Genomic DNA, 26,546 nt, shown 5'->3' with positions numbered 1-26,546 from the left:
ACCTCATGGGAGAACCAAAGATTTCAGGAGTCCCTAGCTCACATTTCAACAATTACTGGATTGTATTCTTCACCTTCATACAGAGTTTTAATGTATTTAAAAGCATTTTGCATACTGGTTGGATCTGAATTTAGTTATGGGTGTAGCTGATGGACTAAAACCACAGGGGGGATTCAATTAAGCTGCTAAGGTTTTGGACTAGGACTGAATAGAATCAGGCTCAAATCTACCCTCAGAGACAAGGAGATTTGAGGCCATCATTCTTAATGTACCTCACAAGTTTTTGCTGTGCGGAAAAATTGGAAAAGGATGTGCTATGAACAGTGCCTTGAGCTCTTGAAGGAAAGAAAAAGTAAATTAATGGGTAAAATAAATAGTTTGTATCTGTCCCAAATTATGTCTTGGTATGATTAAATCAGAAGCCAATTTGTTATCTTGCAACAACTTTGAAAAATCATTCAGTAGCATGTTCTCCTTATTGGACTGTCTGTTAGAGGCACTTATTCCTAAGTAACTGAATACAATTGCAATTCTGTGATTTCATAAGAGAAGTGGTATTCATGCCCAAGATGAATTCTATTTAATCAATAGACTACCAACGAAGTTTATAACAAGAATTAACCCTTAGGCTCCTCTCTTAATTCATCTCCTAATATATACATCACTCATTTTGCTTCAGACCATTGGGAACCTATTTCTATAGGTTCTAATGTTGTTGGACAAGGATACATTAACCTCAAGCTTGTTGGCACTGTGGCTGCATAATCTTTCTCTGTTGCAACTACACTGTGACAAAAGCTTCTTGGCTTGATAATTACACATTACTCTGGGGGCTGCGCATCTTGTCCTAGTGAGAAGAGGAGTGAGGGGGAAGATAAGAATTCTATTAATCAGTAGGATTAGGAAAATAGACTTGACAGTTGATGTACAAACTTCCCAGAGATAATATAATGGAGACTCTGTTCCAAGGTGCAATTTTTAATCCCATCCATGAGCCCACCTCATTTTTAATGGGGGAAAAGTTTCACTGCTTTAGAAATCATTACGACAAGCAAGAACATTATTTGAAGAATTAGTTTTTAGAAAAGCAAGCAGATTGTTTTGAAGGAATATGTGGGATAATTTTGTTTTATTTTGTTTTAGTTTCGCCAGTTGGGTTATGATAGCATGATGTCAACTTTACAGGACCTGCCCTGGCAAAAAGAACAATAACCTTTTGGCAACATGCTGAGACAATGTGATATGTAAAATGCCTCCTTCTCTGCAGCAAAACAAAAGTTTGGTGACAACCTCCAAACATGCATACTTACATAAAATTATTTTCAATTGTATTCTTCGCCCACTCACCTTACAAATTTTAGATTTAGAAACATCTTGTAAAACATTTCAATGGAACAATGCCTACCACATCTCTTGGGAAACACCACTGGAATCATCCTGCATCTGACGACAGAAGCTTTAGTCTGCACTGGTTATGGAAAACCTAGCATTTGCACTTTTTTTCTTCATATGGTGTAAGGCTACTTGTTTTTGTTTTTTGTTTTTCTCAAAAACTGATATTTCTATTTGCCTACAGTTTATGTTTTGCCTTTAGTAAATCAGTTCAGCTCAGTGTATTTGTGACTGGTGGATTAATCCAAGGGAAAAAGATAGTTTTTAGATTACATGGGTATATTTATGGAAAATTTGCAATATTTAGAGAATGATAAGTAAATGTGAATGTTAAAAAAAATTAAATCTGAGTATTTAAAAAATAGTAAAAAAATTACTAAAAAATACTATAGCCAAACCTTTCGATAATTACTCATTTCTTGGCTTAAATATCACCTATATAATAAAGGTAGTTGTCTCTTGATTACTACAGTTAGGACTGGCACCTTAATTCCCAAGGGACACACCCCTTAAGTAAAACATCAAGTAGACCTCATGTGACCATGACTTGAGTTACATGCTTGTAGGGATGTGCAGACTGAATATCTCCTTGACTTTAATTGGCTTGCAGGTTAACTTCTAGTTTAGAAATGCTAACTGGCATAGAATAGCATAAACTGGCTTGGGGAAATACTAGAATTTGATTGCACTTGTGATATATTGGTCAAAATGTGCCAGAACTAACTAGTAGTGTCTTTACTATTAGCTGGGAATTATGCATGTGGCAAAGGCTTGACTAAAGGTGATAACTAATCTAAACCATCTCTATGTTATAAAAAAGGGTTTTGAATTGATCAAAACTATGATAGTTAGTAGGATCACTATCTATGGGCCCATCTGAGGCTGATTATGGCATTTGAAAGATCATCACTTGAAATGTAAGGGGAATACAGTACATAGTAAGTAATTTTAAGACACACAAATTCTAGAAATGCATAGTAGGTTGCACATGAATTCTTGCAGTAAATAAAAGTAGAAAGAAGTGAAAATGGCTAAGTCTACAAGCACATTTCTGCCCTTTTGATTTGGTGGAAGGTAGAGTTGGGTATAAAAGTATGTTTACTGCAGCAAGAAGTACAAGTAGTAAAATGAGATGAGATACAGTCAAGCATTAATGGGTACTGAAAGAATGCATATTTAAATGAGAAGTGAATGATCAATACAAAAGAAATATATTGAGGTTTTTAGTCACAAAAGGACTAGGACTCAAACAAAATAAAAATGTGAAAGAAGAATGAATGGATTGAGACCTTCAGGGATGGACTTGAGGAAATCTTAAACCCAGAAACTTCTGGCTAAAAACAAGACAATGTATGAAATGGTTTATGGATGTTGTGAAAACAAGGATAGTTTGCAAAGATAGAAAAGGTAGGGAAAGGTAAAATGAATAGTACTGATATCTATGGATTTAGCTGTAGTTCTTTTCATTTCTCTTATGCCTTTAACTTCTTAGATTTAGTATTTCTTGCTCCTCTTTTGTATTTTGCATATTAATGGATATGTATGTAGGTATGTATGTATGAAGGGACGCGGTGGCTCAGTGGGTTAGGAAGCTGAGCTTGTCGATCAGAAGGTCGGCAGTTTGGCGGGTCGAATCCTGAGTGTCACATAACAGAGTGAGTGCCTGTTACTTGTCCCAGCTTCTGCCAACCTAGCAGTTCGAAAGCATGTAAAAATGCAAGTAGAAAAATAGGGACCACTACGGTGGGAAGGTAACAGCGTTCCATGCGCCTTTGGCATCTAGTCATGCCGGCCACATGACCACGGAGACGTCCTCGGACAAGCGCTGGCTCTTTGGCTTTGAAATGGAGATGAGCATCGGCCCCTAGAGTTGGAAACAACTAGTACGCATGTGCGGGGGAACCTTTACCTTTACCTTATGTATGTATGAAATAATAGAAAAGTTATTTCTAAATTATTATAATCCTTGATTTTGATTACTGAAAAGAACTATTTCTAATAAATTATAAAGTGGCTTATATCAATCAGTGACACTTCCAAGGATTGTCATTTAAATTTTCTACACTACTCTCAAGGAGTTGGCATGTCAAGATACCTTAGGTTCAAATAAAAAATTAAAATAGTGATTGCATCATATTTTTTATCAGCAAAAACTATACACAAGGCAAGCAAACATTGCTCTACATCTGAATGAGTCTCCAGGGCCCAGATTATCCATAAGGATAACAGAGGTTGACCCCATGTCTTCTCTTTTCCCATAACAAAAACCATTCCCTTGTGGTTTTTGCATAGAATCATCTATTCATATTCATGGCCCTTGAAGGAAACATCCAGGGATTTATGAGCACTTTCCTATTTTTGACACAACATTTCTGACATACAAACAATGTCTCTTTCCCCCCCCCCCCGCTATAAATTCTACCCTACATCTAAATCAGTTGGTCCAGATCAGGACCCTGGAGAGCAACCAATTAGGTGTACAGCAGGCATGTCAAACTCCCAGCCTGCGGGCTGGATGTGTCATGCCGAAACTGCACCCACCCCGTTGCTGGCAATGGGGTAAAAGTCACAATACGTCATGCAACGTCATGAGTTTGACATAATATTCCATTTCTTTTAAGCCTCAGTGAAACCTGCAGCTACGGGAAATATTTGATTATAACTTCTGTCTGTCTCCCTCAGCAATACCAATGCTCATGCTCACTCAGATGATGGGATCCTACCCAATATCTTTGAAGACAACAAAACTGGGAAAAAGTGGAAAGCAAGAACCAGTGTTATGAATGTAGGGTCCTTGGTTGTTTTCTTGCAGAGGTTTCATTACCAAGCTAGGTAACATCATCAATGTTAACATGAGTTGGGATTTGCCAATTAAGAAACAGCCAACTTAGACAAAAAGCTAGCAGTAAACAACAATCTAATGAGGGAATCACCAAAACCACCCCACCAACATCCAGAGGACAAGCCAGTAGCATATATTGTAAAATGAGAACAAACCCCACTTTTTATGTTTTGGAGGGAAAAAAAACTAAGTTCAGAGAGTACCAAGGACCCCACAGTTCAACCATGAGCTGCAAATATTTTCTTCCAGTGACATGAATACTGGATAACTAGTAGTGGGACCCAAGTTCAGATCTCCACTCAATCATGGAGCACTTTAGATGTCTATGAACTAATCACTACCTCAGCCAAGGCCACCTTATAGGGCTGTTGTTGAGTGGTAATGTGTATCAGCTTCATATTGCAAAATGAAATGCTATATAAAAAGTATTTTCTAGATAAACATTTTCTGTTGTGGGAATGGTTTAATGTGGCAATAGTGTTAGCCATACCAACCCATGTGATATCTCTATTTTCTTATAGAAGAACAGAAAGAGCCTTTTGAGGGACAATTTTGAAATATATATGTAACATTACTGTACAGTATAAGCCATTTTAAAAAAATAAAAGCAGAGAATTTGGAAAGCAGTTTCAAATCAGTAGGAAAGAAAAGCAAAGTGACACAGAAAAGTGGCACTTATAATATGCCCTATCAAATAATCAAGCCAATACAAATATTATTAACAACCGCTTTCCTCAGTGCACGATGCTTGAGAATATTTGTGCTTCTTGGAGCAATCCCCACATTTGGCAATAAAGGTGACTTTATAGCTTGAGTCTGCTGTTATTGGCAAGTCGGTAAACAGTAGCCCTGTATCCCAGGATGCTTCTCCACCTATGTGAAGACATAAAGCATCCTACATGCAGATACGTATTTACAGTGTTCTTCTTCCATGAGACCCAATAATCAAAGCCAGCTGAAATACCAGCACTAGGCATCTACCCTGTTCTTCCTTTTCTCTGTCTCAGGTACCATTATTTCAGGCCATAGGAGTAGTCCTTGACTTACACAATTGGGACCAGAATTGCTAGTCAAGGCAGTTGTTAAGTGAATTATGCCTGATTTTACTAGGTTTTTTGCCTTTTTTGTGATGCTACTAAATGAAACACATAATTGTTAAACAAATCCAGTTTCCACCATTATTTTGCTTCTCAGAAGCCATCTGGGAAGATTGCAAACGGTAATTGCATGGTTCCAGGGTGCTCCAACCATCATACATAGATGCATATGCTAGTTGCCCAGTGCTGAAATTTTGATCACCTGACCATAGCGATGCTGCAACAGTCATAAATGTGAGAATCTGTTGTAAATTTACTCTTTTTCAATGTGGTTGCAACTTCAAACAGTCATGAAATGATTGATTGTAAATCAAAGTCCACCTGTATGTTGCTTCCACTTGTCTTTGTCTTTACAAGGCACCTTCCTTCTCTCTTCCATAGTCTTAAGTCAGCTAAGTAATCAGAAGTAATTGGTGGCATGAACAGAGTTCCAACACCCATTTTTGCACCTTGGCTCTATGCCATGCCACCTGCAGGATGACATAAACTCTGGAATGCCCAGTGGAAAAACTATTTTAATTGTAAAAGGTCAGTTTGAAATGGGACAGGGTCCAGGTGATGATTGGATCCCTCCCATTTAAAATAGATTTATCATTCTGAAGTTAGCTCAAGGTGAAAAAATAGCATAGAAAAATTCCTGACCTAGATTTCTTCTGTGCAAGAAATTTAATTGGTGTAAATACATTCCAATCTCATAAAATCTTGCTTATTAGACCTAAACTACATTAAATGAAGGGACGCGGTGGCTCAGTGGGTTAGGACGCTGAGCTTGTCGATCAGAAGCTCGGCAGTTTGGCGGGTCGAATCCTGAGTGCCGCGTAACAGAGTGAGCGCCTGTTACTTGTCCCAGCTTCTGCCAACCTAGCAGTTCGAAAGCACGTAAAAATGCAAGTAGAAAAATAGGGACCACTACGGTGGAAAGGTAACAGCGTTCCATGCGCCTTTGGTGTCTAGTCATGCCGGCCACATGAACATGGAGATGTCCTCAGACAAGTGCTGGCTCTTTGGCTTTGAAACGGAGATGAGCACTGGCCCCTAGAGTTGGAAACAACTAGCATGCATGTGCGGGGGAACCTTTACCTTTACCTTACATTAAATTAATCAGAAAAGAAATGACCTTATGCAAGTTTTTCCCCCCTAATGTCTGAACTATCTAAAGTTGCCACTGCTGATAAGAATGTAGTCTTGGTATTACTTGGATCTGAAGAACAGAAAGGCAGTCAATAAATATGCACGTGAAAAAAGAGAGGAAGCAGTGATGGCTTTTTCTCCCCAAATCCCTAAATTGTTTAAAAACAAGCCTATGAATTAAATTGTTTTGCAATATTTAGGGACAGAGTGAGCCAATAAAAAAAACACTCTACACTTCAGAAAAGCAAAAAAGAATGGGCTGAAACTTTGTGATAATTTATATGTGACTCAGTGGGGAAATTGTGGGAATTCACAGGCAAAACACTTTCAACTCTAATCAGGCAACTGTGCCCTATAAATTAATTATCAATAGAACCTGAGAAAAACCAGAAAGGTATTGTGCTAGGGTAATGGTCTTCAACCTTTTCAGCTCAGCAGACCGATGGTAGAGGAGGGAGGGAAGAGGGGATGGTTTGTGGGCACACACGCTCACCCACCATTTCCACAGCCCAGTTCCCAATGGTCTACAGCCCATCACTGGGCCACAGACTGGGAATTGGGGACCCCTGTGCTAGAGAGCCCCTTCAGCAGCTGTTTTCCTACAGTCTGCATTCTACAACCAAAAGTTCAACTCGTTACCATGAAGAAGGTTGCAAAGATTCCATGCTACAAGAATAATTCACAAGCTATAGTTTAAGATGTAATTATGCTACTTTCTCTGTGATTCCAAGGAAGAAGGAAACAAGCCTCATCATTGAAATTGCTAAGCAATTGCTAAGCTTGTAAGCCGCCCTGAGTCTTCGGAGAAGGGCGGGATATAAATGGAATTTTTAAAAAAAATGAAGACCCAACTATGCACTCAATTATATCTCTGAGGTCAAAATAATTAAAGTTATATAAATAACCAAAGGAACATAAGGATATTTAGAAAACTATGCTGGAACTTTACAAAAGTTAAGCTTTGGCCTTAAGACTATAGTTAGTATTAGTCCTTTTGATCTAGGAGTAATGAAGACCATTTATAACTGGCCTCCATTCACTACTAGCTGGTTTCATGTGTCATGTTTTAATATGTACAAGATATTGAGTCATAAATTGAGCCAAATGGCTCAACTGGATTTGCATAACTATACTAGCCTTGCCATCAAAACATCCAATTAAAGTTAAAACTAGCTAGGTTTTGATATTCTGTGATTGCAGATATTTGGTTTGCAAGTAACCTGGTTAAAATAAATTATAAATACATGGATAGACATTCATTGGGAATTATAAAAAAAGTGAAGATGTGGCCATGGCTGAAACCGCACAGTGCATGTTAGGGCTTTGATAGCATAGTTGTAGACACTTTCTTGACTTTTTTGACATCCCCCACCCAGTGGATGCCCCACCACTGAGTAACAGAACAAGTTCCCCGGCATGAAGCTTCAGGAGAGCCTGATATTTGACAACCACATTGGTATGTTTTGGAATGAAAAGAGAATGTCAACGACTATTGGTATCACATCTGAGACAGGAAGACACAATCCAATCCCCTAACAGTTTGCCTGCATAGATCATTCCTTGACTTCTCTTACTGTTATTGTTTATTGGTAACTTTGAGTTCTTGCATGGTCTGTTATCATCAAACAAAAATAGTTCCATTATCTAAGGAAGTTTTGGGGAGCTGGACCATCCTTAAAATTTAATTTTAAAGTTACAAAAATTGTTAACTAAGATCCACCAAAGCACAGACAGGCAAACTGAACTATAGGGTTCCATATGAGCCACTTCTTTTTTTTTAATGCAGCCTCCAAGCCTTTTAAAATCATGCCACCAATTCAGTAGTAAACAGCTATATAAAAATTGTGCAATTTCCCATCAAGTCCCCCATTTGAGTGTTGATAGGAAATTAATAAAAGTAGGCATTGAACCCTCAGCAGAACTGATACACCTTTCAAAAGAAAAAGATAAATAAAAGCATTGATACATGACATAGTGTTGCTTGGAGCAGGCAAAAATGTAAGTTTTTAAAAAGAACTGAAGCCTTGAACCACAAAAAAATTCCATAAACATGCCCTATCATCCCCAGCAGCACAGCAGTTCATATAATTACTTTCACTTATTGTAGGTTTATGTAGGTGAAGTTTTAGTTTATTGGTTCTCTTGGTTGTGACTGTAGTTAGTACAAAAAAAAATCCACAGTGAATGTAAAAGGTAAAAGGTAAAGGTTCCCCCGCACATGCGTGCTAGTCGATTCCGACTCTAGGGGCCAGTGCTCATCTCCGTTTCAAAGCCGAAGAGCCAGCGCTTGTCCGAGGACGTTTCTGTGGTCATATGGCCGGCATGACTAGACGCCAAAGGTGCACGGAACATTCTTACCTTCCCACCGTAGTGGTCCCTATTTTTCTACTTGCATTTTTACGTTCTTTAGAACTGCTAGGTTGGTGAAGCTGGGATGAGTAACAGGCGCTCACTCTGTTACGCAGCACTCGGGATTCAACCTGCCAAACTGCCGATCTTCTGATTGACAAGCTCAGTGTCCAAACCCACTGAGCCACTGCGTCCCTACAGTGAATCAGTTTCTCCTAAATACTGCTAACATTGGTACATGCAGATGATGATTTATTGAGTTGATGCTAATGATCTCAGCAGGCCAGGGACGACTCAGAATACAGAAAAGAGACCCCCTTTTCCTGGAGATTTTGAATTAGAATGACTTGTTGGTGACAATTTTGTGTCTCAAGAAGTTCTATGAATTATAGGACTGCTAAGTACTTTGAGATCACCTATTAAAATCTGCATTTCCTAGTCATATAATCCCACACATGCTCCCAAAGCCTACACATCATGCCAGTCACCTGAAAATTGTTTTATGTGTCACATTGAGCTATCAAGACAGATAAGAAACAAAATAACCAAAGGCAATTCCTTAAGCATTCCTGTTTCAGTGTATATTAAGCAGGTCTATATATACCCTGTGTTAAAAAATATGCTAAGTTTCACCCCAAGAGAAGTTGAATTTTGCAACCCATAGTCATTACATGTTCATTTTTTTTCCATAATATATTCTGCTACTGTTAATTGTTGGGAGGCAAAAATTCCTGAAGCTTTATTTCCTGGCCCACATCTTGGCTTCCTCCTTGACTCTATAAATTTCATCAGATATTGCTTGCATATTTTAAAATTTAATGTCATAGTCACTAAGGGAATTGATTACCTTTCCTTTAATTCTTTGCTCAAATTGATGGCATTCAGATGCATTGGTTGGGAATAATGAGACCTGAAGTTCAATAAATCTGGAGGCAATCCATAGTAACAAAGACTGAGTTAATTAATAAGGAGATGGAATAAGTTTCTATACTGGTTAATTGCTCTTGTGTCTAAGAAATGCCACTCATTTCAGGATAGAAATAGTTAAGAACTAGAATAGAGCCAGGATAAAAATTAAAGAATCTGAATTTTGAAGCTGGTTGAGGAAGTGTTGATTTTTTTTCAGGGGGGGGGAATGTATGATAGAATTCCAATATCATTTAATATCTAGGCCTAGAATTTTATATTAAAAATGAAGAGAGGACAAAATGAATGGCTCCCCCACCACCACCTTTTCTGCACCTCCAGGATCATGAGGGAGTCAAGGTCTCTCTCTTTCATCCCATTGCATGCTATGTCATGGAATCTAACACTAAGCATGACAAATGGACTGATTTTCCTCCTCTTTGGGAATGTTATATTTTGCTTCTGCCATCTCTGACAAGTTGCATTTCGCTATAAATCCTTTCAATTATGCCTCCAAAACCGATCTGCAGTCATTTCCCTGATATATGGCGATGAAATTAGCTTAATGTCCCTGGCAACCAATTCTTGGACTAAAAATAGTTCCTGGATGTTTTCTATCCCACTCCTCAACCTTTTCTCTCATGCCTTTGGCTCCCCAGTTGCATTTTATAAGAAACATGCCATAGGAGGGCAATTTAATCTTTCAAGAAACTGGGATAAACTCCTGAGATATGTGAAATACCATATTAAAGGAGAAGGCCAGGTAGGAGAGATTTGCAGCCTGGGAAACAACTCTGCACCAAGTCCCTTGTCATAGATGCAAAAAGAAAACAATAGAACAGACACTTTGGTTAATAATGACAACCCTTTAGAGTCCTAGAACTGATTGAATGAAAACAAACTGAGTCTATGACTCTGTCATTGTTTCTGTCCAGGTCTTGAGCCCCATGACCCCCCCCCCATTGCTATTAGACAAGGCAATCTTTGGGAAGAGAAAGGACCCAGTGGAAACACAATATATATATAAGGCATGCCTGCCACCATGTTTCCTCCCCAACTTAACAGAATAACAGAGTTGGAAGTGGCCTTGGAAGTCTTCTAGTCCAACCCTCTGCTCAGATAGGAAACCCAGTATCATTTCAGAGAAATTGTTGTCCAATCTCTTTTTTACAACTTCCAATCTTGGGGCACCTACAACTTCTGGAGGCAAGTTGTTCCACTAATTAATTGTTCTAACTGTCAGGAAATTTCTCCTTAGTTCTAGGTTGGCTTCATTAGTTTCCATCCATTGCTTCTTGTCCTGCCTTCAGGTGCTTTGGAGAATAAATTGACCCTCTCTTCTTTGTGGCAGCCTCTGAGATGTTGGAAGACAGCTATCATGTCACCTCTAATCCTTCTTTTCATTAAACGAGAGATACCCTATTCCTGCAACTGTTCTTCATAATTTTAGCCTCCACTAATCATCTTTGTTGCTCTTCTCTGCACTTTTTCTAGAGCAGGGCTTTTCAACCAGTGATATGGGTATCACTTGTGGTACATTGGCACCTAGCAGGTGGTATGCGGCCATCTTAGAAAAGTGGTAGCAGGGGAGGGGAATGAGCGGAACCGGCGAGAGATGACTGGAGCTGCAAGGCTGTCAGGGCTCAGCGGAAGTGCCAGGATCAGTGCTTCTTCGGGGTGGTCAGGACTCAGCGGAAGCACCAGGATCATCACCAGGCTCCAGCTGGAGCTTGGCACTGATCCTGGTGCTTCTGCTGAGCCCAGAAGAAGCGCTTATCAGCTGGAATGTTGCAGCATCCCCAGGGTCTTGTGATTTACATTCAGATGCTTGGCAACTGATTCATATTTATGAGGGTCATGTGAAGTGACCAAAACCTGTTGCAACCACCCAGCAGAGGGGGGGGGAAATAAAAACCAAACACCCCCCACCCCACCCCCACTGCCAATCCTCAACAGAAATGCTCCCAACAATGAAAACCTTGGACAGGAGGAAGAGCGCCGCCGGGTGGGCAGGCAGGTGTCTTGCTCGGTTGTGGCTTGGGGGGCACTTTTTCAGTGCCATTGTAACTTCGAACAGTCACTAAGCGAACTGTGGTAAGTCGAGGACTACCTGAACTTTATCACTTTTTTCCTTTTTTTTTTTTTTGGTCATCTTGCTAGGCGACTAGAGTCTCAATTGTATATGCTTTTCCCAAAACTGCATTTGTTTTCTCTAGGAGCTTAAATCAAGGTTCCTCCTTCTTTTTCCTGCTATTTAATCATCACAACAGCTTTGTTATATAGTAAGATAAGCTGAGAGACGGTGACTCACAAAGTCATGCAGCAAAATTCGTGGTGAGTCTTCAACCTGAATCTTTTTGATGCAAATCAACACACTAAACATTAACCCAATACTGACTTTATAATACCTTCCCAAAAACTGTGCACACCCCCTAAAATCTGTTGAGCCTGCACCTCTCAGTATCCTCAGGGCTATTCTGGTTGCAAATCTGATAAACTAGAGAGCATTAGGCTGAATGTACATATCTGCAAAACAAGCTGTGGAGTCTTCTCTCATCCTGGGGTAGCTGCCAAAAATCAGGCTTCTATCTTTTTTACTGGCAAATTTCCACCTTCAATATTATTGCCTTCTAGCTACACATTATGCCTAGACTCCATCCTTCTCTGAGTAGGCATGATCATACTTAGTTCAATGGCTATCAGTTCAGTATTCTGCCAAAAAGATAAATAAAAATGTAGAGGAAGGTCTTGTTAGCACCATAAAAATAAACTTTGATTCTATCATATTCAAAATGAATGTGTAGGTAATCTCACCATGGACTCTAGCCTAATTTTAGGATGATAGAGGTAAAGGTAAAGGTTCCCCCACACATGCATGCTAGTCGTTTCCAACTCTAGGGGCCGGTGCTTATCTCTTTTTCAAAGCCGAAGAGCCAGCGCTTGTCTGAGGACGTCTCCGTGGTCATGTGGCCGGCATGACTAGATGCCAAAGGCGCACGGAACGCTGTTACCTTCCCACCGTAGTGGTCCCTATTTTTCTACTTGCATTTTTACGTGCTTTTGAACTGCTAGGTTGGCAGAAGCTGGGACGAGTAACAGGTGCTCACTCTGTTACATGGCACTCGGGATTTGACCCGCCAAACTGCCGACCTTCTGATTGACAAGCTCAGCGTCCTAACCAACTGAGCCACCGCGTCCCCTTCTTTATGGGATGGTACATCACTTCAAAAGATAATTATCAGTTATTGCCAAAATATTATAGATGTGCATTCTAATAATAAAAGATAAATAGTGGATGTCTAGCTCTGCTTCTCTGCTTGGATACCTGAAGCTGCCAATATTCAGTTCCTGAATTATCCCTGTTAGTAGTCCTGGAGTTCAGACTTGCATACTTTGCTCAAAGACAGTATTCACATTTCATAGCTTTGTGAAATTGGAGAAGTATAAAAAAGGGCAGAACTTGCTTACCTGGCTACGGGGAAAAAGACAATTGGAAAGTTGGATTTCTATAGATCAAATAGAATATTCTGAATAAGAATAGATATAGTCTCACCTGTATGTCCATTAAAGCCCCTGCTATTATCCCATTTGATCATGATTAAGATGAAATGCCTGGCATGAAACTATCAGGAGACTGGCTGGAAATATATGAGCTAGCCTTAATTTTAACCCCTCCTTTTTTACAGAATGATCTATTTAATACAATCTATATATTTATAGATACAGTATATATATTTGCCATGTATCTATGGACAAGCCTTTATGGGCAGACCTATTTACTACCTTATTTACCTACTACTTATTTACCTACTATTGGGAGTTTCAGCCTCTGCTAAAAGATGAAAATGATATACAAAATGAGCCTTGTACCAGCACGGTTACCAGTAATAGCTCAACATTTTTTGGCATTAATTCTGGTCAATGTGATTTCATTTGAGTAGCAGGAAGAAAACAGGGTGCTTCTTATTTTTTCCTAATACAAAAAAGCAAAAACATTTGCAGTCATCCTAAAGTTCCCCTCCCCACAAATATATTACTTACTGGACTAGTGGAAAATTCACAATATTATGTTGCAGACCTTCCAGTTGCCAAAGACTGATTGTAAGGAAAGAGAGTTCAATGTCTAAAAAACAAGGCAGAGGGGTAAAATGTGCTCAGGATAATGTTCAAATTGTGATTTGCATCATTCAATTGCTAATCACTTTCTCTCAGCCCTACGAAGCAGCCCATGGCAAACCACTTCTGAAATCTTGCTAAAAACTGCAGGAACTTCTCTAGGCAGTCACCAGGTATCAACACTGACTTGAAGGCTAAATAAATAAATAAATAAAAATTGTACTTTATAGAGGTTACCAACATTGTTGACTAAAATTTGTAATCCCTTCTATTTTTTTCTATTTGTTTTTGTTTTCTTAGAGAAAAGAAAAAATATACTCTCAGAAGAGAGATTAAATTCTTAGGATTTCAAGAAAAACTCTATCTCAAAGGCATATGGATATATATGTATGTATGTATGTATGTATGTATGTATGTATGTATGTATGTGTGTGTATGCATTTGTATGTGTATGTGCATATGCATATGCATGTATATGTGTATGTATGTGTGTGTGTGTATATATATATATATATATATATATATATATATATATATATATATATATATGCAAGAATAAAAAAAGGTCTGCATCAAAGAGACATAACTCTTTGAGAGTAAAAGTACCTTCAAATCCACCAACCTTTAAGTTTGATTCTTTGCTAAAATATAAACACTGGTGTCGAAGACCTGAAAAGGTCATAATAAAGCAAAACACCATTGTACATGACACTATGTCACTCATTTCTTTTGTTTCCTTGTTAACTCTGGTCAAGTCCAAGAGATCTGCTCTTATTTGAAACACTACAACCCATGCTAACTCTGTTGATCAGGAAAAAAAATATATCTGGAGGGAGCTTCCAGGGGAGATATGACAATTTGAAGATGGCTCTATAAAAGCAAAACTGGGAACTGCAGCAAAGATTAAGGAAACAGTGAGGAAACCTTGGAACTTCTCAAGATAAGGAAAGCACAGGGGGTCACCCCCATGTCTTCTGGATACCTGCTCCTTGCAATGAGACTGCAGTACCTCAGTTTTGTGCAAGTTTGAGCATCAACAGATGATGGGATCAGCATCTTGTCCACAACTGTGGCGTGGCGTGGTCTTTTAAAGAACACTGTGTTTGCAAACCTCACTTTTAATCACTTTCAGAAATTGCCAATTATAGCCATCTTAAAGCTATTAGAGACCTTCACAATTTTGAAAAGTTGGGTGAGTTTATCTTCAACTCTGAAAAAAGAAGAATTAAATACAAGTTTAAAAAGTTAAAGAATTTGAAATAAACAGCAAAAAAGTTAAATAAGATTTTGATCTAAGAATGTTATAAATGGATTAAGAGTCCAGGTGCATTTGGAATATTGTTTTTTACTATAAGACTTTGGAATTAACTATAAGAAACAAACAACCTCAGGGGAAACAGACATTTTGACTATCATGGCAATTTCAAGTCATAACAACAAATGATGATTTTAGAAACTGGACACTAGAGGGGACTAAATAGTTTAAGCAGAAGAAAAAAAAATACAAACCTGATGTCAGTTACTACTCATACTTACAAAATAATTACACCATCAGAAATATTAAATGAGATCTTTGAATAACGGAGTCAGAAGTTAATAACTACTGTACCAACACTGTCACTAATGATGTCTGCCTCTATGCATAAGACTATATTTGACAGATGTTACTGAAGGAATGGCACACTTGGGATAAATTTTATTTGACAAGATACAGTAGGGGAAAGTACAGAATGAGGAACTACAAAAGAGAATGATTTGGAAAAAGGTGTTTTACTGGATATGCAAAAACAAACAAATACTGGCTAAAGTTTTAAAATAAACAGGGAGATACAAATGATAAGCCAAAATGATTTGGAAATTTACTTCTTATTGCATCCAAAAAATAAGTTTGTTAAAGCTTTGAAGAATTTGTGTGACAGGATAAAGAATTGAAGACAAATCAATTCCTATAGCAATATTTGACTGAATTAAAGATTAAGACCGTTAGAAATAAAAGATACCCAAATAAATTTAGTTTATATGATCAGTGTTAAAAATGTTATTTTTTACAATGTTTCTGGCAACTCTTTATAGACATTTTGCTGACCCCAATTGAAAGGTTGATATTTTATGGATTTGCTTGTATATAAGGAATGAGATATGGAGTGAAGAGTTCTTAAATTTATTTATACTTTGTGTCAACTCTATTTATACTTTGTGTCAAATGGCTACAGCCATTTTCCTTCTCATTCTAGGTTGCTACATAGAATGGAAGAAAGGGGGTTGCCCAGATGATTCATTAGTCAAAATAATCTTTTGTCCTGTGGGAACCAAGGTCATTGGCTGCTCCTGAGACCAGGGACTGGGCGTTGCATAAAAGCCTGCCAAATAATCATATTGCGGAATGTACTGTAATTGCTTGCATAGTTTTATGGGTCGGACATTTAACTTTGTATTGGGAAATTGTCACTTGTGTATTCAGACTTCGTTACACTCTTGACTCTGCTGATACTTTGTAACTAATAAACATGTTCTTTAAGAAATTTGCAAGCCTGGGAGTTCTGCTTTATTTATCTCTGCCTGTCGGAACCATGACATTTTGTTGTAATCAAGGAAGTATATTTTTTATACATTTTTCTTTTTTAATTAGATTTTTTTATTTTGCTTTTTCCTTGCACTTTTTATTCTTTCTTTCCATTCTCTTCTAAGTGCTGTTTGTATTAATTTTTACCATTCTAATTAAAATTCTTAATAAGATCATGTTTATCATCGCTTTTTCTATGCATACTCTGGCACACATTGAAAATGAAATTCTGATGCTCAGTCTCAAAAGAATATAAATGTATATACATACATATACACCCAAATATGCTGCACACACACATACACACACACACAGAGACACACACACACTTCTATAGTCCACTTTGAATACATACCAGAAAAAAGAGTCTTGAAAGTTAACAAGGTTAATACTATATGGTTCAAAGCCATTTTAGAATCTAGTTGTTCTGCTTCAAATACCACAAAGCCTTCTCCCAGAAGATAACAAAGAAAACTGGTCATGGAGAGGCTGTGTAGCATCCCAGGCAATACTGTGGACTGTGGTTAAGCAGTGCTTATATGTCATCTCCATGCCATGTAGAGCCTTGGTGGAGCAGTGGGCTAATGCCTCCTTAAGTAACACCAGCTGCCTGCAATTAGTGCAGGTTCGCATCCCACCAGGCTCAAGGTTGACTCAGCCTTCCATCCTTCCGAGGTAGGTAAAATGAGGACCCAGATTGTTGGGGGCAATTAAGCTGACTTTGTAATAATGCCGCTTGGGTGTGTGTGAAAGCCCTAATAAGCAGGCATATACATAGAATGAAGGCTACTGCTAAGCTTGTAAGCCGCCCTGAGTCTTCGGAGAAGGGCGGGATATAAATGGAATTAAAATTAAAAAAATGTAAAAATTATTAAAAATAAAATAAAAAATATTAGGAGAAAAGATTAGACAGCAGGCAATATAATATGTTTAATAGTCTGAAAATTCATAGCTCCTCAGTGAGGGAGATGATTAATTAATTAATTAAATCTTTAGTATCTAATTAGAATCTGCAGCATATTTTTGTTGATACTAACTTGGAAGGAACTGGAGACACTTTAGAAAACAGGTTAAAAATCTTAAGCCAAGAGAGCTGGACTGACAATAATAGAAAAAAACTCAAAGAAGGACAAGTGTTCAAGGAAAGGGCACACAATGGCACAAGGGAAATGAGGAGATTACTGGCTAGGCAGAAGTGCTGCAGAGAAAATGAGGTGGGTGGGCAAACTGCTCATAATCTAGCAAAGCGATGCTGTGGCCATTTGGATTTTATTAGTTAGATTTGCAAGGGGGGAAAAAAATCCAACACCAGAAATGTAATTGAAGCCCAGTTCTCATCAACTCCAAGAGTGTTCATGAAACTTAAATTCGGCCTTTGAGCTTTTCCTATTCATGGGAATATTTAGATTGAGTGAATGCAGAAGAGAAAACAGAAGGGAAATATTTGCTAATCCATGCAGCCAGGCACTTTACATTATAAGTGAAATGATGCAGGATATGCTTTAAGTCTTGTGTATAGAAATAGATGACAGCTCCACCTGGATTCCTCTCTTCAGCTTGGATTCCTGGAAGTTGAATCTAATGTTGATAAATTGGAAGCACTGAAAGGGAATCCATTACAAGGACAATTAAATCTGAGACTTGAAGTTAACCTTTTTTTTTTGAAAGGCTAGGCACAAAAGTCACAGGCTGCAAGACTACTCATTTGTTTAAAAACAAAAATTGTCTTGTAGAGTTATCAGTCTTACGAGCTGGATTCAGACTAATACTTTACTCAGGGACTCTCTTTGTTTAAGTCAGGGCTTTTCAACTAGTGGTATGGGTATCACCTGTGGTACATTGGCACCTGGCAGGTGGTATGTGACCATCCTAGAGAAGTGGTAGCAGGGTAGGGAATGAGCTGAACCGGTGGCACCACCGCACAAGCCTGAGTGAGAGATGGCTGGAGCTGCAGGACTGTCAGGGCTTAGCGGAAGCGCCAGGATCAGCGCTTCTTCGGGGTTGTCTGGGCTCAGTGGAAGCACCAGGATCAGCACCAGGCTCCAGCTGGAGCTTGGCGCTGATCCTGGCATGTCTGTTGAGCCCAGAAGAAGTGCTGATCAGCTGGAATGTTGCAGCATCCCCAGGGTCTTGTGATTTACATTCAGATGCTTGGCAACTGATTCATATTTATGATGGTCACTGTCTCCCAGGGTCATGTGAAGTGACCAAAACTGGCTGCAGCCACCCAGCAGAGGGGGGGAATAAAAACCAAACACACCCCACCCCACCCCCTCTGCCAATCCTCAACACAAATGCTCACAACAATGAAAACCTCAGACAGGAGGAAGAGCGCCGATGGGCGGGCAGGCAGGTGTCTTGCTCGCTGTGACTTGGGGGCCACGTTTTTCAGTGCCACTGTAACTTCAGTCACTAAGCAAACTGTTGTAAGTCAAGGACTCCCTGTACTTCATCACTTTTTTCCTTTTTTTTGGTCATCAAGTTTTTCACACCTTGCTAGGCGACTGATGGTACTTGGATGTTGCCATATCCTAAAAGTGGTACAATGGGTGAAAAGGTTGGATCACAAAACCTGACTAGTTTTAAGCAAGATTTAGCTGGTTTATGAGTTCATATACTGGGTGAATCTCCTATATGGGTTAATTGTGCTATATAATCACAATCACAAACTGTATTCACACATGCCAACATGCAGCTGGGTAGTATGTATTAGTTGTGTTGTAGGAACCCAACTTCTGTCTTCTGAAGGTGAGATCATCATGTCAATTCACAACATGGTTTTTCTTTCCTTCTTCTTTCAAAGTTTGTTCTACTTCCAAACCATTGTTTAATTTAATTGTTCAATTTGAAAATCAGATTGGTCTAATAGTTAAAGTGCTGACCTAAACACCAGGAGACTGTGAGTCTAGGCCTCCCCTAGTTAGGAAAACCAGCTGTGTGAATTTGGGACTGTTGCGCTCTCTTGGACATCTCACAGGGTTGGTTGGTGAGCTAAACAAATATAATATTTATTTATTTGGACAAACCTACCTCTACCTCTAACCTGTTATATGAACACAACCCAGACTTTGGATTTAGTACAGAACTAGCAAAAACAATGAATGAGACCTGTCAATATCCCTTTTCTTGCCAGCAATCCATAAACATTTGCCTGTTTTTTTTGCATTTGGTGGATCTTGTGGAGGCAAGAAGCAAAATAGATGCATCAAATCTTGCAGACACTTATGCATCCATTTACTCCTTGAAAATTCCCAACACTGGCCCCAAGCTTTATCCATTTAGGACCATGGCCCTTTACATATTTCACAAAGCCTTGTGGAGTCCAATGTCTTAAGCTGTCTTAGCATATTTAGGGAACCAAAGTAGGTGAAAGGAAAAGTCTCTATAGAAGTTGTGTGAAAACTTGGTCAGAGTTTGCTTTCTTCCAATAAGAAACATGAACAGAAGCATGTTTACTCTTATCTGACTTGTAGCACACCAGATGTTGCTGAATAACAACTTCCAGTTACCCTGCCAGCCTAGCCAAGAATAAGGGGTAGTGGAAGTTATAATTTCTCCTGTGTTCACATACAGTGTTTTTAAGTCATCAGTTGTTATTGTGCCAAAACAACAGGAATGAGGACAGGTTTTATATCACTCCAGCAGTGGCTGAATGCACATATAAAAACCTGGGAAACAGAATGGATGAGAAATTACTAATACTAATGTAGAACACTAAGGCTAATGCAGATCTAAAGACTGTACAGAAGAGGACGGGGAAAGATTGGTTCAATTTTTACTTCTTTTTGAAGAACATCACAAAGAGCAAGAGATTTAAATAATACAAAAACAGAATTATTCAGAAAATATATTAGGTTCAAGATGTAGGAACATCGCTTTACTTAATAATCTTTCTTCTATTAAGCGGGGAATGATGCAGCTTTATCCAATGTTGTTTAGACATCCTTAAAATTCAAGTTGTTTTAGAAGCAGGTAACCATAAACTGTTTTTTAAAAAAATAATAAAAAACTGAGTTAAGCCCCCTTTTTGAAGCTGCAAAACTCCTTTTGTCTACTAAACACTGGGAGAACTTTTTTCCCCATCATTTGGAGGCAGGGATATAAGTCCCATAGAAGCATTAATAAAGTTTCAGACAATAGAACTTTCCCACCAACAATTTAAAAAAGGCTTCAATCTACTTGGCAATATTGTCCTGCTCACTTTGGCCCTTGAGCGCACCAAAAGATTGCCCATCCTATTTTTCAATCTTTTAGGTACAATGAAAATCTTGGAAATGGTTTGCTTCTAGATATATCACATTGGTTGCTGATGAATTTAGCTTTGAATCCAACTCTTCTATTCTTATTCTAACTCCTCCAGAGGACACGCGCGCGCGCACACACACACACACACACACACACACAGGTTCATCTGAGCAGGGATGGAACAGGCATGCCTTCTACTCAAAGGCAACTCCAGATGTCCAAATCCACCAAATGCCTTCCTCAAATAGGTGGCCTCTAGATGTGCTGCACATTCTAGCCCATCATCCACCGCAGAGGAAAATGGGAGAAGAGCACAAGGAAGGTTAAAGAAGCAGTCCTCCCCCTGCAGCCAGCAAGTCCACAGTAAGAGAAAATCCACACTGATTTTAAATAGGGGAGGGGGAGGGGATGGCAGCAGGAGGAGGGGGGGGGAAAGGAATGAGAGAAGGAGGGAAAGAGCGAGTTTATTCGAGGAGATCCAAGTCTAGAGAAGCAAAGTCAAATGGGGGACTCTTCATCTCCTCCTAGTACTCTCACAGCCCGTACTTGGGGAAGGCAGCAACCGCCCAATCTCGGTTACTAGATAGGGCGGGATGGGGATGGGGGGAACCGGAGGCTGTCCTTAGATCGAGCCCTCCCCAAGAAGCGGCGAGTGGAAGCAGGTGGGGGCGGAGGCTGCTGCCGCGACATTTCTTTGCTTCTAGTTTAGCCTGCTAATGCTGCGGGAGATTCCCGGTGGCCGGACAGAGGAGAAGAAGCGAGGGGGGAAGGATCTGCAGAGCCATGGAACCGCGGGGGATGCTGCAGGTAAGAGGCGGATCGTGCTCAAAGAACCCGGCCGGATCAGAGAGAGAGAGAGAGAGAGATGCTCGAGCACCCAACAACCCACGCCTGGGCTTCGGGCATGCCACCTCAGTCAACTTTCCAGCCCTAGGGTACAAGGAGGGGGCTGCGCAGGAGGGGAAGCCGGTGTGAGAGGCAAAAAGAGAAAAGCGGAGGGAGGCTCACCTGGGATGCTAGGGGTGAGAGAGATTCCTCTCCTTCTCAGAAGGGATGGCAGGGGCAGTTATGGAAGAAGACGGTCGAGGGGGAGGCTCTATTTGTTCTTTCCTTCCCTGGACAGCCTTGTAACCCTGCTGTCCACCCGTCTCCTTGCCTTTCTCCTTGTCTTTTGTTTTTTCTTGGGGGGTGGGGTGAAGGGAGAGAGGAAACAAAGCAATTGTGTATAGTTATAAACCAGGATCAGTTCCACCTCTCCTTGCCTCCCTTCTCTTTTCCCCTCCCATCCCTTCCGTAGGAGTCCTTAAAAAATGCCAGCCCAGCTTTTGATACCTGAGTTTTGGATAAGTGTTATTACCAAGCCTTGCCTCTGATTGAAAGAGTTAGCCAAGGGAGGAAATTCAAAATAGTATTCATGACAAAATCTTGAATTAAGGGAAATTAACCTGGGAGAACTATTCCCTGCCACTCCACACTTAATCATCTCCAGCAGAGATTAGACTTTCTGCCTGGTTAGATATATGAGGCTTCTGATATTGAATGCAGAAGTGTGGGTAAAGCTATTAGGAAGCTATGGATGCTTCATTCTGCAAGGCAAACATCTCTGCCTTCTCCCAGTGTGTTGTTGATAAAGTTGTCTTTGGCTGTGGAGGTTCAGCACTAAGCCCTGTCTTACTGTATAAGATCCAGGGCCAGCTGGACATTAAAACATAGTAGGGATCCAGAGAAACCCCCCAAAGTCCTTTCTCCTAATGATTTTCAGATGTGTGACCTTCAGAGAATGCATTACACTTGAATATGGGTGCTTGTGAATCGGAAAGTCAGCTCCAAGTGGGAATGATCTCTAGGCAGCCCACCATCATAGGAAGAGCTCCTTATGTTTCCTTGACCGAGGGAGCAAATAAGGTGGATGGTGCCAGCAGCAATATTTGGAGCAATATTGGGTGGCTGCATTTGCTTACTATTTTTATTTCCTGTAATAACTCTCTCAACAATGAGAAAGTATTTGGAGAAAGATAAAGGTGGCTAGGCCATCTTGTAAAAAAAAGTGGTTGGAGAAGTTATGGAGAAGCAGGTGCAGTGTGGTACTGCAAATTTAAATACTCAGCTAGAAAGGTCACTGCTAGAGATGCCATGCATGTTTAGATTCCTTTCTCCTTAAATGGTGCTTCCCAGTTGGATTGGGATTTCAATTCCCAGAGGTCCAAACATACCAGCTTGCAAATTGGGGTGGTTCTAGATGAACATGATTCTTTCAAGATAGGACAATAGGCAGAAAATTTACTTAGCCATGGCACATTGAGAGAACACTGCTCTGGAACTCTGATCCAAAATTGGGTCTTGAAAGGAAGAAAATATGTTAGTCAACTAATTTGGTATCCAAATTCTATCCTCTCTGGTGCCCTTTTCATTGAAAAATCCATAGAAAACTTCCAAGGAACACTTTACATTCAAGCCTTCACACATTGAGAATTGTTTGAGAGAAGAGTTCATTTGTTATCCCTTCATCTCTCAGTGTCCACATGCATTGGGGGAAGAAGTCTGCAATGAGAACTTGCTGTATGCATGTGGTCTTCCCTGTAACTTAGAAAGTTGGTGGTGCAAGACTGGCAACATCCAAAGTTCTATTCAGCTGAATTACTAAAAGGATCAGGATATTTTGCTTACAATAAAAAAATCATTTTCAAGGTTCCATAACTGCCTTTTGCTTGTTATTGGGTACTCTATTTATGCTCATGAAGATTCCCCTCTAAATCAGTGGGACCTATTATCTGCTTATGACCCAGTGAGGACTGGAAATTTCTGTACTTCACTTTGAACAGAAAATGATACTGTATAATCACAGCAAAAATACCAGTTATGTTAAATAAAATTTTATAATTGCTGAAGGAAAAAAAATCCATCCATTTAATACCTTCCATATACTGTAACTTATACATACCGGGTGATACTGTAATATTCTGAATTCTTCCCTTCACCTAATTGGCTTCAGAGAGGAAATGTAGAATGTTATAATATCTGGACACCGGTGAGTTGTCTTTTTGGAAAGAAAAGTCATAAATCAAAAGAATGATTGGTAAGAACCGCTAGCTACAACCATGCATTTTATGAAATTTGGTTTACTCTTCAGTATCCTACAAGATATGTTAAAATGTCAAGCACCAAAGTACAATACAGTCAAATTTCAATACGTTTTAGAGAAAAAGGGACATAGCAGAGTAGGGGTGGATTCACTTTGTGTGCAAAGTCTGTAGCATATTCAAGTATACTGGGAGAGACTCACTACCAGCAAGTACGGAAGAGGAATGGGCAATCTACTTTGGGCCAAGACTATAGAACCTCAAGATGCCCTCTACTGTCTCCATGGGACCTTTGTGACCCCAAGCCATTGCTATAAGTACATATGATATCAGAGGCTGGTACTTTCCTTTGTAGTATGCTGGCTCCCTATTTATTTTTTAAAATCAAAATGATCTTTAAAAATCAGTGGAGCAGAAAACCTGATACGCACAAAACAAGTTGTCTGCAGGGACCATATCGCTAAACTAGAATTATCACTGGTCTAGTTCAATATAAGACAGCCCCTTTTATCTTGTGACATTCATATGGGCAGAGTGCTGAGTGGTTTGAAAATAGGATTTCACTCTTGTTGTAGATTAGAATTCACATATCTATAAACAGGCTGATCACACATGTTTCATTCAGTTAATTCAAATTAGCATGGTAACAAACATGTTGCTGGATAGTAAAATTTGTCACAGGGAAGTGATGCCTAAATATGGACCGGGAGCCACAAGTGAGATGAGCTATTGCTTTCTTCCAATGTTTTCCACTCTGCTCTAACTTCCATTGCAATGTTAAAGAATGCTTCTTCTCTGAAAAGAGCCTTGGTGGAGCAGTGGGCTAATGCCTCCTTAAGTAACACCAGCTGCCTGCAATTAGTGCAGGTTCGCATCCCACCAGGCTCAAGGTTGACTCAGCCTTCCATCCTTCCGAGGTAGGTAAAATGAGGACCCAGGCTGTTGGGGGCAATAAGCTGACTTTGTAATAATGCCGCTTGGGGTGTGTGTGTGAAAGCCCTAATAAGCAGGCATATACATAGAATGAAGGCTACTGCTAAGCTTGTAAGCCGCCCTGAGTCTTTGGAGAAGGGCGGGATATAAATGGAATTAAAATAAATAAAAAATAAAATAAAAATGAGATCTCCTAGGACAGTGGTGGCGAACCTATGGCACACGTGCCAGAGGCGGCACTCAGAGCCCTTTCTGTTGGCACGCACACCACTGCTGGCAGCAGCAGGTCCATCAGGTTGCCACCACCGCCCAGAGCAGGAGCCCCGCCCAGCACAAAGGAGGCGAAGCGGCCGACTAGGAAGCTCAAGTAGCCTTGATGGAGCAGTGGGCTAATGCCTCCTTAAGTAACACCAGCTGCCTGCAATTAGTGCAGGTTCACATCCCACCAGGCTCAAGGTTGACTCAGCCTTCCATCCTTCCAAGGTAGGTAAAATGAGGACCCAGATTGTTGGGGGCAATAAGCTGACTTTGTAATAATGCCGCTTGGGGTGGGTGTGAAAGCCCTAATAAGCAGGCATATACATAGAATGAAGGCTACTGCTAAGCTTGTAAGCCGCCCTGTGTCTTCGGAGAAGGGCGGGATATAAATGGAATTTTTAAAAAAAGTAGAGATGGTAGAGCAGAGGTTACCAACCATTGTCAATTGGCGGACTGGAAGAAAAGGGAGGGGGAAGCATTTTACATGCGTGTGTGCGCGCACGGGGCCATGAGCATGGACGTGCTGCAAATGGGTTGGGGCTAGTGCCTGCCTGATACTCACTAGCCCTGCCCCGTTGTTGCATGGTGCAACGCCTTGTATTGGCGCCTTGCAGCACTGTGGCCCATTTTTGCGCCCCTGGTTTTTGCATGCCAGAGGCAGCACTCAGAAGCACCTCCATGCCCCCCCTCCCTGAAGGCACCATAATGCTGATGTGCCCCTGGCACTTTGCAATAAATAAGTGGGTTTGGGGTTGCGGTTTGGGCACTTGGTCTCTAAAAGGTTCGCCATCACTGTCATAGGATTTGGAGGAAATGCTGTTGGTTCCTTTCCACACCATTGCAGTAACTATTAGAAGCTAGAGCAATATGGATAGGACCGATTGCATTTTTTTTCTGGATCTATGGCTGCATTCTGGTTGAAAGGCAACTATGAAGAATGGATCCACGTCCCAGGATTCCAATAGTTATATAAATGACACTCATACTTAAATATGTTTGGGATACAGTATTGGAAGCTGTTCTTTTTCAATGATAATAGAGAAGGAAGGATGGATATAATGATCTGCATGGGTATGAACAGAGCTTTCAAGCATTATTATAATGGGAAGAGGCCTGAGGAAATAGCTTCCCACCATTATGAATGACTTCCAAGATTTCCTCTCTGCCAAGGATCATCTCTAACACCATTTCTCTTTTAAAAGATCCATTCTGGAATTGTGAACTAACAAGCACCTATGAGCATGTCCAGAGGACCTCTGAGCATCTGCACAATGTTGTTACTGATTAATTACAGTCTGCTTCAGAACATCTGGGGTGTGGTGGGAATAATATCAAATCAGGCAGGTTTAAGCTTTAGCATCTCTCATCTTCAAAACTGTTTCAAATGGCAATTTCCCATTTGCACACTTGAATTAATGTATTTTGCATAATCCACATACATCAATTATCCTTTGTGCAAATACAGTCTGCAGCATTTGCCAACATGAATTCCTTCTGAATTGAGACAGGCATTAATATATGCTAATTAATAATGGCAGCTATTTTTGTCACCTGCAGAAGACTTCCTTTTTCTAGAGAATTCCACATTCAGAAGATTATACGAGGGTGACCATAGAAGCTATTGAATGTCTCTT

The sequence above is a fragment of the Vipera ursinii genome, assembly GCF_947247035.1.
Source record: "Vipera ursinii genome assembly, chromosome: Z".
Taxonomy (NCBI): domain Eukaryota; kingdom Metazoa; phylum Chordata; class Lepidosauria; order Squamata; family Viperidae; genus Vipera; species Vipera ursinii.
This window is presented reverse-complemented; position numbering follows the sequence as displayed.